This window comes from Lithobates pipiens, unplaced genomic scaffold, assembly GCF_037356315.1.
Source record: "Lithobates pipiens isolate NorthernLeopardFrog02 unplaced genomic scaffold, aLitPip1_a1.2 Scaffold_16, whole genome shotgun sequence".
In the NCBI taxonomy this organism is placed as follows: domain Eukaryota; kingdom Metazoa; phylum Chordata; class Amphibia; order Anura; family Ranidae; genus Lithobates; species Lithobates pipiens.
In genome coordinates, this window is record NW_027507748.1 from 592,375,540 (window position 1) to 592,388,946 (window position 13,407).

A 13,407-nucleotide genomic window follows, 5' to 3' on the forward strand; every position below is an offset into this window, starting at 1 on the left:
GGAGATTGCTTATTTTTATGAATGTACCAATACATAGAGCTTCCTTATCTGATGTATGTGGGAGATCTATTGTGGTCTGCATTGCCTTGTTACTATTCACAGTGGAGGAATCAAATGTCTTATTGAGCTACTCAGCTTCCTCACATGCCTGTTTGACCTCTCTTCATTGAGGGTCAAGAGTATTTGGCAAGCCTCCATCTTGTCTTCACAGTGGTGGTTCACTGGAAGCTTTGCATGTTCCTGGGACTACAGGATTACTAGTCACCTGGGATCATTGTCTGTTTATCCTTATTGCACTGGACTGATATCCCTTTTCTTTTTGATACTTTTTTAGTACAGACTTTATTACATTTTTATAATTTCACCATATGTATGTATAAGTGCCGTTTCTATATTATCATTTGTTTATATGGTTTGTGCTGCTTGGCCTAGATAGCTAGATGTTGCCATCCTTTTCTTCAGATTAACATTTTTTCTGTACCCCCAGCAAGCCGTCCAGAGAAAAAATACAGTCTCAAATATTTTGAATGAAATCTTCTCATCAAAAAACATTGTGCAGAGAAAGAAGGCACACAAGGAAACATACTGAAGAGAAAAATGTTTTAATCAGAAGACAATTTGAGAAAGTTCCCGATACCACTCAGAAGCAGAAGGAGACAAGGAAGTTTTATGGATATTACATAAAAACTTGCTTGGTTTAGGATAACCCCCAAGGTTGCCAAGTGAAACATGTAGCAATAGATCATAGAGCAGGGGGAGAGCGGGCATGGCTGAGAGTAAAAAGAGAAAGAGCTGAAAGAGGAGTAAGTATTTAAAGAAGCCGAGGAGAATGGCCACAGAGCAGAGAAGAGTGAACACATACTGAACAGTGTGTTCAAGCCAATTCACGAGAGTGGTCACCTTCATGCATATTGCAGGGTATCAAACAATCCAAGAATTATGGATAGTTCAATAGCTCAAATAGCTACATAGGCAATGTCAATTTACAGACAAATATAAACTATTTAATTGGCAGAATAACAGAGCCACCAATATACAATTTTATATATATATATATATATATATATATATATATATATATATATATATATATATATATATATATATATATATATATATATATATATATAATACATAAAAGCAACAAATTTCATAAACCTTTGAGGCTGAAACAGTTAAAGTGTTTCTAAAGGAAAACATAAAAAAAGAAATAAAAAACATGTTATACTTACCTGATTTTGCATGGAGCAGCCCTGATACTCTTCTTTTTAGGTCCTGTGCCAGCAGTCCTTGCTCCTTCCTCCATCCGAATGCCCCCAATAATCAGCCTCTTCTTATGGGAGCACTTGAGCAGGTTCACTCCTGAGCCACCCTCCTGTGAATGGACAATAAACAGTCGCACACAAATCACACCACCCCCTGCTCTTTCCTCAATGGCTTACAGGCTGCACACTGCTGTGTGAGCCAATGAAGGGGAAGGAGACCCTGGAGAGCCACAGCTCTCATGCACATCATTGGATCGACATGGGGCTGGGGGGTGGGGGAGCTGCACCCAGAAGGTTTTTTTACCTTAATGTATTTATGCTTTAGTTAACATTAGGGATGAGCTTCGTGTTCGAGTCGAACGTAAGTTCGACTCGAACATTGGTCGTTCGTGCGTTCGCCGAATTCCGAACGTTTGGGCCGTTCGCGGCAAAATTCGTGTGGCCCACAATGCACTGCGATGGCGCAATGCATTGCTGGCTCACGATTGGCCAAGCATGCACTGTGACCCCGCATGCTTGGCCAATCGCAGGGCCAGCAGCGAGGAGAGCCATGGATGCCTGTGGCCAATCATAGCTCAGGCTGTGTAGTGCACGCCCCACACTATATAAGGCCGCCTTTGAGGCGGCCTCGTGTAGTGTGTTAGTTAGCATCTGAAGCAGTGGGTGTTCTGTGTACCTTCAACACAGTTACACACCAATCGTTTTTGGCTGATTTACTATCTTGCTCTTGTGTAGTGGTTACTGTCTGTGCCCTGACCGCAGTATACACCACTATATTCACCTCACCTATATAGCTAGTGATCTAGCTTTAATAATAGAGCTTGCAGTCAGTAGTGTTAGTGCGTGCTGTCTGCGTGCTCTGTACTCAGTACATACCACTATATCCACCTACATAGCTGTTCTCTATTTGAGCCCAATTGCCATCTGCAGGAGTTATTGGAAGTTGTGTGTGCTTCCAGCACAGCACAGCACAGTATACATCTGTATATACCCCTTTAACTCTGCTGTTTTCTGGTTATTGTCTGCGTGCCCTGACCGCAGTATACACCGTGATATTCACCTCACCTATATAGCTAGTGGTCCATCTTTAACAATAGAGCTTGCAGTCAGTAGTGTCACTCAGGAGATAGTGCGTGCTGTCTGCGTGCTCTGTACCCAGTACATACCGCTATAATCCACCTACATAGCTGTTCTCTATTTGGGCCCAATTGTCATCTGCAGGAGTTATTGGAAGTTGTGTGTGCTTCCAGCACAGCACAGTACAGTATACATCTGTATATACCCCTTTAACTCTGCTGTTTTCTGGTTATTGTCTGCGTGCCCTGACCGCAGTATACACCGTGATATTCACCTCACCTATATAGCTAGTGGTCCATCTTTAATAATAGCGCTTGCAGTCAGTAGTGTCACTCAGGAGATAGTGCGTGCTGTCTGCGTGCTCTGTACCCAGTACATACCGCTATAATCCACCTACATAGCTGTTCTCTATTTGGGCCCAATTGTCATCTGCAGGAGTTATTGGAAGTTGTGTGTGCTTCCAGCACAGCACAGTATACATCTGTATATACCCCTTTAACTCTGCTGTTCTATAAAAAAGGCATCTGCAGGAGTTAGTGGGTGTTGTGTGCCTACAGCACAATATAAACTACCCAACTACTGTTTTACCCAACTCCCTTCAGGCCATTACCATGTCTGGAAGGCCAGCAAGAAGAGGCAGACAGGCGCGAGCCGATAAAAGAGGGCAAGCAGGCTCTGTGTCTAGAGACAACAGTGCTGGTCGTGGACGCGGTGCATTGTCATCAGCACGTGGCCATGGGACATGCTTGTCCTTCTTTTCTGCAGCTGGACATGTTGAAACGCAACATGCCAACGACTTGGTAGAGTGGATGACCAAGCCCTCTTCATCCTCCTCATCCTCTCTCACCCAGTCTCAGGGTAGTAGCAAAGCAGCTGCCAACGCATCGTCTTCCCTCCTCTCAATGTCATCATCAGTGACTCCTTCCCTAGACCCACCACGTCCTCCTGAGGAGTCTCCTGAACTCTTTGAGCACAGTGTTGGGTACATGCTCCAGGAGGATGCCCAGTGTTTGGTGGGCTCTGATGATGACACTCAGCTAGAGGAAGGCAGTAGCGTGAGCGCAGAGAGAGAGGATGCTCAAGAAGCACAGCAATCTGGCAGTCATGTTCCACAAGCTGCAGCATACTGCCAGGTTTGCTACAGCGATGAAGAGGGAGGGGATGATGAGGGCACTGACTCCACTTGGGTGCCTGGAAGGAGGGAGGAGGAGGAGGAGGAGGAGGAGGAGGAGGCACATGTCCAACGAGGCAGGATGCCCTCCGGGGGCCAGCTTAGGGGCAGCACACCGACTGAATCACACCGCAGAGCTCCGCCTGCGCAGAGTGCTTCCTCTGCGCGTTATTTTAAAAGTTATTTGGTGTGGGCCTTTTTTGAGACGAGTGCATCAGATCGCACCGCTGCTATTTGCAACATATGTCTCAAGCGTATCTCACGTGGCCAAAACATCAGCCGCTTGGGCACCACATGCTTGACCAGACATATGTTGACCTGCCATGCAGCTCGTTGGCAAGCGTACCTCAAAGACCCACACCAAAGAACAAAGCGGACCTCTCCTTGCTCCTCATCAGCTGGCATCTCCAACCCCACTAGACCTTCAGTCCTCTCTGAAACCTGCTCTGAGAGGAATGAAGGTGTAGAATTAGGTGTGTCACAGCCAAGTGCTTCCGGGAACTCTGCTAGTGGTACATCCACATCCGATTATAGCAGGCAAATGTCCCTGCCCCAGCTGCTGGACCGGCGGAAGAAGTTTACTCCCAGCCATCCACATGCCCAGCGGTTGAATGCTAGCTTGGCTAAATTGCTAGCACTTCAACTGCTGCCTTTTCAGTTGGTAGACTTGGCCCCCTTCCGTGAGTTTGTACAATGTGCGGTTCCTCAGTGGCAGGTCCCCAAACGCCACTTTTTCTCACGGAAGCGATTCCGGCTCTCTACCGGCATGTGAAAGGCAATGTCCTTGCCTCGCTGGACAGGGCGGTCAGCGGTAAGGTGCATATTACCGCTGACTCATGGTCCAGCAGGCATGGACAGGGACGTTACCTGTCTTTCACAGCCCATTGGGTCACTCTTCTGGCTGCTGGGAAGGATGCAGGACAAGGTGCAGTAGTGTTGGAGGTTGTTCCGCCACCACGCCTCCAAAATGCTACTATTGGTTGTGACACACCTCTCTCCTCCACCCCCTCCTCTTCTTCTTCCTCCATGGCCTCTTCCAGTGCTCTGTCCTCAGAACCAGCGGTGCTCCGTAGGCGTTGCAGGGGCTACGCAAGTATGCAGGCAAAACGATGCCATGCCGTGCTTGCGCTGGTTTGTTTGGGGGACAGGAGCCACACTGGGGCGGATGTTTTGTCAGCTCTGCAGGGGCAGGCCGAGAGGTGGTTGACGCCACGCCAGCTTAAGCCAGGAATGGTGGTTTGCGACAATGGCACCAACCTCCTCTCCGCCCTCCGACAGGGACAACTGACCCATGTGCCCTGTGTAGCTCACGTCCTTAACCTGGTGGTGCAGCGGTTCTTGGGCAGGTACCCCGGCTTACAGGATGTCCTGAAGCAGGCCAGGAGAGTCTGTGTGCATTTCCGCCGATCATTTAATGCCTGTGCTCGGCTGGCTGAGCTCCAAAAGGAGTTGAACCTGCCCAAGAACCGCCTTATATGTGACATGCCCACCAGATGGAACTCAACATTGGCCATGCTGCAGCGGCTGCACACGCAGCAGAGGGCCATCAATGAGTACCTGTGCGACTACGGCACCAGGACAGGGTCAGGGGAGCTTGGTTTTTTCTCACCACGCCAGTGGGGCATGATCAGGGATGCATGCACTGTCCTGTCACCGTTTGAGGAGGCCACAAGGATGGTGAGCAGTGACAGTGCATGCATCAGTGACACTGTACCTCTTGTCCACCTCTTGGAGCATACGCTGCGTGGAATAATGGACAGGGCACTTGAGGCAGAACAGAGGCAGGAAGAGGAGGACTTCCTTGCCTCTCAAGGCCCCCTTTATCCAGACAGTGTTCCTGCTGTGCCACCCATCACACAGGAAGAGGGTGAGGAGGAGGAAGAGGAGGAGGAGGATGATTGTGTCAGCATGGAGGTGGAGGCTGGCACTCAGCATCAGCAGCAGCAGTCTTATAGGGATGATTTACAGTCCCAAGAAACACGTGGACTTGTACGTGGCTGGGAGGAGGTAGCTGCGGATCATGTTGTCCTTAGTGACCCAGAGGACTCCGGACCGAATGCCTCAGCTAACCTACGCTGCATGGCCTCCCTGATCCTGCAAAGCCTGCGGAAGGATCCTCGTATTCTTCGGATCAAGGAGAGGGACCATTACTGGCTGGCCACTCTCCTTGATCCACGGTACAAGGGTAAGGTTGCCAACCTTATCTTGCCATCGCAGAGGGAGCAGAGGATGAGACATCTCCGGGAGGCCTTGCAGAAAGCTCTGTGCAACGCGTTCCCAGAGACTGGGAGGTCACAAACTCCTGGTCCTGGACAACGTGTTGCTGAGGCATCAGTCAGAAGGAGCGGTGGAGAAGGTGGCCGTCTGACTGATGCTTTCAGACAATTTTTTAGTCCGCAGCCCCAAGGTATGATTGGTTCCAGCACCCATCGCCAGCGTCTAATTTACATGGTGCAGGAAATCCTCTGGCTTACTGGGTCTTGAGGATGGATCACTGGCCAGAGCTTGCACAGTATGCAATTGAGCTACTGGCCTGTCCTGCGTCCAGCGTTCTTTCGGAACGCACCTTCAGTGCTGCTGGTGGCTTCGTTACCGATCACAGGGTGCGCCTGTCCACCGAATCAGTTGATCGACTGACCTTCATCAAGATGAATCAGTCTTGGATCACCCACAGCTACCAAGCACCTGAAGCTTATGTAACCGAATAATTTTTTTTGAAATACCACATCCCTTCAAGACTGCCTATGCTGATGCTGAGTGACTGTCCTGTTATGTTGATTGTCTATCCTCTTCCTCCTCCGCTGATATGTTGGAAGAACATTTTTGGTTCTGGGTGATGCCAGCAGCCCAATTTTTCTGCCCCTGTTTAACAGGGGCGTTTAAGTACAATTTTTGATGCAATGCTTGGCAGCAGGGCTAATTCCTGCAATAAAACTAGAGTATATGGCAGAGGTTGCAGTGTGATGGCACCAGTGCCTAAGGCAGAATTTTTCTGCCCCTGTTTAACAGGGGCGTTTAAGTACAATATTTGATGCAATGCTTTGCAGCAGGGCTAATTCCTGCAATAAAACTAGAGTATATGGCAGAGGTTGCAGTGTGATGGCACCAGTGCCTAAGGCCCAATTTTTCTGCCCCTGTTTAACAGGGGCGTTTAAGTACAATTTTTGATGCAATGCTTTGCAGCAGGGCTAATTCCTGCAATAAAACTAGAGTATATGGCAGAGGTTGCAGTGTGATGGCACCAGTGCCTAAGGCCCAATTTTTCTGCCCCTGTTTAACAGGGGCGTTTAATTACAATTTTTGATGCAATGCTTTGCAGCAGGGCTAATTCCTGCAATAAAACTAGAGTATATGGCAGAGGTTGCAGTGTGATGGCACCAGTGCCTAAGGCCCAATTTTTCTGCCCCTGTTTAACAGGGGCGTTTAAGTACAATTTTTGATGCAATGCTTTGCAGCAGGGCTAATTCCTGCAATAAAACTAGAGTATATGGCAGAGGTTGCAGTGTGATGGCACCAGTGCCTAAGGCCCAATTTTTCTGCCCCTGTTTAACAGGGGCGTTTAATTACAATTTTTGATGCAATGCTTTGCAGCAGCGCTAATTCCTGCAATAAAACTAGAGTATATGGCAGAGGTTGCAGTGTGATGGCACCAGTGCCTAAGGCCCAATTTTTCTGCCCCTGTTTAACAGGGGCGTTTAAGTACAATTTTTGATGCAATGCTTTGCAGCAGGGCTAATTCCTGCAATAAAACTAGAGTATATGGCAGAGGTTGCAGTGTGATGGCACCAGTGCCTAAGGCCCAATTTTTCTGCCCCTGTTTAACAGGGGCGTTTAAGTACAATTTTTGATGCAATGCTTTGCAGCAGGGCTAATTCCTGCAATAAAACTAGAGTATATGGCAGAGGTTGCAGTGTGATGGCACCAGTGCCTAAGGCCCAATTTTTCTGCCCCTGTTTAACAGGGACATGTAATTACAATTCTTGATATAATATTTCACAGGAGGGCCCCTTCCTGTGCCCACCCAGAGTAACGGTGAGGACTTATAGTGTTGTGGCACCAGCACCACAACCACCAAAGGTCAATTTTTCTACCACTGTTCAACAATGGCATGTAATTACAATTCTTGATATAATCGTTCACAGCAGGGCGCTCCAGCGCCCACCAAGAGTCACTTTGAGGGCTTACAATGTTGTGGCAAAACCAACACCTTGTTCCGCCATTTCTGCAGAGCATATAGGGCAGGCCCCTACTTTCAAACATCCAATTTACAAACATCTCCTACTTGCAAACGGAAGGAGACAACAGCAAGTGAGATGAAAAAAAATGAACGACAAAACAAATTATACAGGGGTGATAACCCTTCCCTATGTTTTCCAAAAAGCTTAAAAATAGTTTTTTTGACTGGAGCTACATTTTAAAAATGTACCAGTTGAAAATTACAAACAGATTCAACTTAACACAACAAACCTACACAGTCCCTGTCTTGTTTGCACCGCCTGTATACTGCTGTTCTGAGTATATAGGGCCTGGGGGCCACACGCATTTCCTTTTTTTAATATGGGTACGGGGTTCCCCTTAATATGCGTACAAGACCCAAATAGGCTGGTAATGGGCAGGGAGGGCTACCCATGCCATTTTTCTGAATGATTTTCAACCATATTGCAGGAACCAGATATAACATTAAAACCGCAAGCAGTTTTAAATGGTGTTATTTCCGTTTAATGTCATTTTGTGCAGGGGCTGTTCTAAACACGGGAAACACGTGGCACTTCACAGGCATACTACAGACACCCCCCAGGCACCATATTTAAAGGAATATTTCATTTTTTTTTCACTTTAATTGTCATTAAAATCAGTGCTCCTGCCAAAACGGCCGTTTTTAAAACTTTTTTTTGCATTGACCCATGTCCCCTGAGGCAGGAGTCAGGTCCCCAAACCCTTTTTAGGACAGTATCTTGCATATCAGCCGTTAAAATTAGCACTTTCCATTTCGAACGTTCGAGTCCCATAGACTTCAATGGGGTTCTAACGTTCGTTGCGAACGCGGGGTCCGTTCGAAAGTTCTGGTGCGAACCGAACCGGGGGGTGTTCGGCTCATCCCTAGTTAACATAATGGACAGTGAGACACAAGGATAAAGACTGCTAGCCCTTCATGCCCAGCATACTACCATTCCTATGCTGTAGCAAATACCCAAACTTCCAGTGGAAGAAAATCATGTATGTTGTACATATGTATTGTTATCTTCTGTTTGTTGTTGACAACTCATGAATAGTTTAACTGCTGACTAATAAGTTATATAAATATATATTTGGTGTTTGTTTTATGATGTTTTATGTTAATGTTTTACGATGTTTGTTTTATTATGTACGAATGGTTTATGTCAGCTTCATCTTTGGCTAATGTGTCATCTACTAAATAACAAGATTTTTAAACGAATGACAAACATCAATTTAAAGAGCAAATTGTCAGCAAAGTGATTAGAAATGTTTATGTTATATTGCGTACAACAGGAAGACTTTGTTTCCTTTTACAGATAAAATTGTAAATGTGAAAAACACTATTCTTCAAAATGTGCGTCCATAATGAAAAAAAAATCCAGTAATACAAAAATAAAGCTGAAGCTATGTTTCATATATTAAGTAAAGTACAGTAGCTTAATACAAAAATAAAGCTGAAGCTGTTTCATATATTAAGTAAAGTACAGAAACTTAATACAAAAATAAAGGTGAAGCTATGTTTCCTATATTAAGTACAGTAAGTAAAGCACAAGTGAAGTTGGGTAAGTAAGGTTACAAAGGATTTTTTTCAGATCTATGGCATATTTATTACTTCTTCTGTTTCTTGTCTACTCATTTTATCATTATTATTTTTTTTAACAAACTTAATTATAAATGTTTTATATCATTAAATCACTTAGTTCTGCATACATATGTAGTGTTTTATTTATTATTATTTCAGAAACTTATATAGTGCTCTCAATTTACGTTGTGCTTTACATGTGAACCCAGGCTAATTCACAGAATTCCTTCTAAATCTAAAAGATAAAACTGAGTTAATAAATAAAAATGAAGATGAGACGCAAATAAAAAATATACAGACTGGGAAATTTGGATCAGAGAGACAGTTGGAGCAAATGGACAGAGGGAGAGAAACAAAGTTACAGTGATAACAAACTCAGAAGCAGAGCTAACATTAGAGCCAGCACTGGGAGGGGGGGGGGGGATTAGTGAGGGACAACTGTCTCTTTCTCAGTAGCTAAAAGCTGATACCAGGGAGAGGGGGGGGGGAACCAGCTTTCAGCTGCTGGAGTAAGAGTTCTTCAATTGTCGTCCATCACTAATCCCCCTCCCTGTGTGGGCCCCCTGTGTGCCCAGACCCTCTACAAGAGGACCAGTGGTTCCCCCTATCAGCTGCCCTACACAAAAGTGCCCGTTATTTGTGTTCAGTGGACTTATTGACCTTCAATCATCAGGACTATGTTCTAATCCTTTGACTCCTTTTTTTGCCATTCATAAAGTATTTGCTCTACTTGTTTGTGTTTTTGCACATTACTGGTTGGGAACCTCTGCTTTATAAAGGCATTTTATTTCAACATTTCATCAGATGAAAGGGGTTTCTGTCCACAAATGTTTGTATACATGTTATAAAAGCACTTATCCAGTATGAAATACACATAATTTATTTGCTTTGTTACAATAGTAACAATAGTGATAACACATACAATGAATAAAAAAAGATCCCTCTAGATGTTGCTGCCTTAGACTCCAGCCTCTCTACAGCTTCCAGCAAAATAAGCAAAAAATAGATTATATTTTAAGCTTAGCCTTAGCATACCTACAAGGTAGTGGTTTGGTCTTTGGTCTTTACACTAAACTTAGTGTAAAACTACATTAACCAATTCCTGACCGGCAGATATACTGCGACAGAATGGCTCTCCTGGACGAAATCCCATATGGGTACGTCCTTCCCCATTTCGGCCACCAGAGGGTGCACACTGCACTGCAGTGGACCCGCTGCGCATGGCCAGCGGTCCCGATGGCCACCGGCCAGGTGCAATCATGTGCACGAGCTCCAGCACGGGGATTTGTGTGTGTAAAAGAAGAAGAGACATGTTGTTTGTTCCTAGTAAGTAGGAATAGCGATATGTCTCCTCTCCCACTCAGCCCTATCCCCATACAGCTAAAACACACATTTAACCCATTGATCGCCCCCTAGTGTTAACCCCTTCCCTGCCAGTGAAATTTACACAGTAAGCAGTGCATTTTTATAGTACTGAACGCTGTATGAGTGTCAATGGTCCCAAAAATGTGTCAAAAGTGTCCAATACCACTAAAAATTGCAGATCACCGCCATTACTAGTAAAAAAAGTATAATCATAATAAAAATCCCATAAATCTTTCCTGCAGTTTGTAGATGCTAAAACTTTTCCGCAAACCAATCAATATATGCTTATTGCTATTTTTTTTACCAAAAATATGTAGAAGAATATATATTGGCCTAAACTGATGAAGAACTGTGTTTGTTTTTTTGGAGATATTTATTTTTTTACTTTATTTTAAGTAAAAAATATATTTTTTTTTTCAAAATTGTCGCACTTTTTTTATGTATAGCGCAAAAAATAAAAACTAGAGAGGTGATCAAATAGCACCAAAAGAAAGTTCTATTTGTGGGAAAAAAAGAGGATGCAAATTTTATTTGGGTACAGCGTTGCATGACCGCGTAATTGTCAGTTAAAGCAGCGCAGTGCCGAATTGTAAAAAATGCTCTGGTCAGGAAGGGGGTAAAATCTTCTGGGGCTGAAGTTAAACTTTACACACTAAAAAATGGACTAGTGCTTTGATCCTTAATCAATATGTACAGTATTCTAAATACTTTATCAATACCGCTGCTCAACTGGAACTCATAATAGACAGGCCTGCAGTGAGTGAATACATTGTAAAAAAACATTTTTCCTAGTATTGCTAAGCACACTCTTAGGCCCCATGCACACATGCGGACTATTCATTTTATTAGTTCAGTCACTTTTTTCCAAAGAAAAAACAGATGAAGTTTACATTAGTTTTTTTTTTATCAGTTTTTTCGTCCGTTTTTCATCCATTTTTTTACATCTGCCAGCTAGAGTCATTAACCACTTTTTTTTCACACAAAAATGGACCGTTTGTCAGTTTACATATGTTTAAACGGATGAAAAAATAGGGCTTTCATTAGTTCCAAAAAACAGATGCTCATGGAATTGGTTGACCATCCATTTACATCTGTTGTTCTATAGGAATGGATGTCTGTTTTTCATCCGTCAACGTATGGATGAAACGCAGACGAATGGTCTGTGTGTGTGAAAGGGGCCTTAAGCACTCCATAACACTGAAAACAGATTTAAAAAAGTAAAAAAATAAAAAATACTGTTACTTTTGCCACTTACAAGTGAAAACAGAAGTGTGGAATAGCAAGAAATTGCAATAGCAAACTGTGTTCTGAAATTAAGGAAATACAATAAGTGGAGTGACTGTTACAAAATTTCCCCAAAGTGGAAACTCTTAACTTTGCCCACTAAAGAGACACCAGGGTTGATTTACTAAAGGCAAATCCACTGTGCACTACAAATGCACTTGGAAGTGCGGTCGCTGTAGATCTGAGGGGAAGATCTGAAATGAGGGGAAGCTCTGCTGATTTCTATCATGCAATGCTGTTTTTTATTTTTCTTGCATGTCCCCCTCAGATCTACAGTGACTGGACTTCCAAGTACTTGTAGTGTAAAGTGCATTTGCCTTTAGTAAATAACCCCCCCTGTCACTTTGTACATTCAAGGCAAAGTGACAGTGTCTGTGCAAAAGGGGCCCCTATCCCAATTTTGCCCACCTTGCCAGTGTTCCCTCCTTGATCCTTCCTCATTTACAGATGGTACTAAAATCCCCATTACTATCTGGTTTTGGAAACTAGGGGGAGTGGTGTCATCTCTCCTTCTGTCATGTGATAGCACTCAGGTCCAGCGACTAGAAGCTAGCATTCAAAGTGAAGCGCTACCTCACCAATGAAAAGATCAAACATTAAAGGTAACTAAATATATATAATAGTGATGATAGTGACCCCAGCTAGGGGTCACTATCATCACTGTTATATAAATCTAGTTACAATATATCACAAAAGTGAGTACAAACCTCACATTTTTGTAAATATTTGATTATATCTTTTCATGTGACAACACTGAATAAATTACACTTTGCTACAATGGAAAGTAGTGAGTGTACAGCTAGTATAACAGTGTAAATTTTCTGACCCCTCAAAATAATTCAACACACAGACAATCACTGTCAACAAAAGTGAGTACACCCCTAAGTGACAATGTTCAAATTGGGCCCAATTAGCAATTTTCCCTCCTCGGTGTCATGTTACAGTCATCAGGTGTGACTAGGGAGCAGGTGTGTTAAATTTGGTGTTATCACTCATGCCTGTGACTAATTATAGTTAGACTAATTATAGTTCAATTATAAAAAAAGGTGGGGGGGGGGGGGTAAGGTTTCCGCTATGGAGACAGAAAAATAATAAATAATAAAGAAGAGGCGAAAAATTAAAATCGCATGTATAAAAGAAGGGAGAGAGGCTGCCACTACCAGATAGTACCAGCCTAATAGGTTGCAAAGAACTGTGAATATTGAGGTGGTAGCTATAGCGCTCTCCTGTAACAGTGCATAAAATGCATACTACATATGAATTACAAATGCTAAAATTATTACCAGCCTTCTTAAAGTGCTAATACTACATAAATTCTTATGTGTTAATCCCAGTGAAAATTGTAAGTGATAAAAACAAAAAATATTTACAAAATACTGAAAAAAATATATAAGAGAAAAAAATAGAAAATTATTAAAAAAATATTTTTGAAATTAAAAATGCTC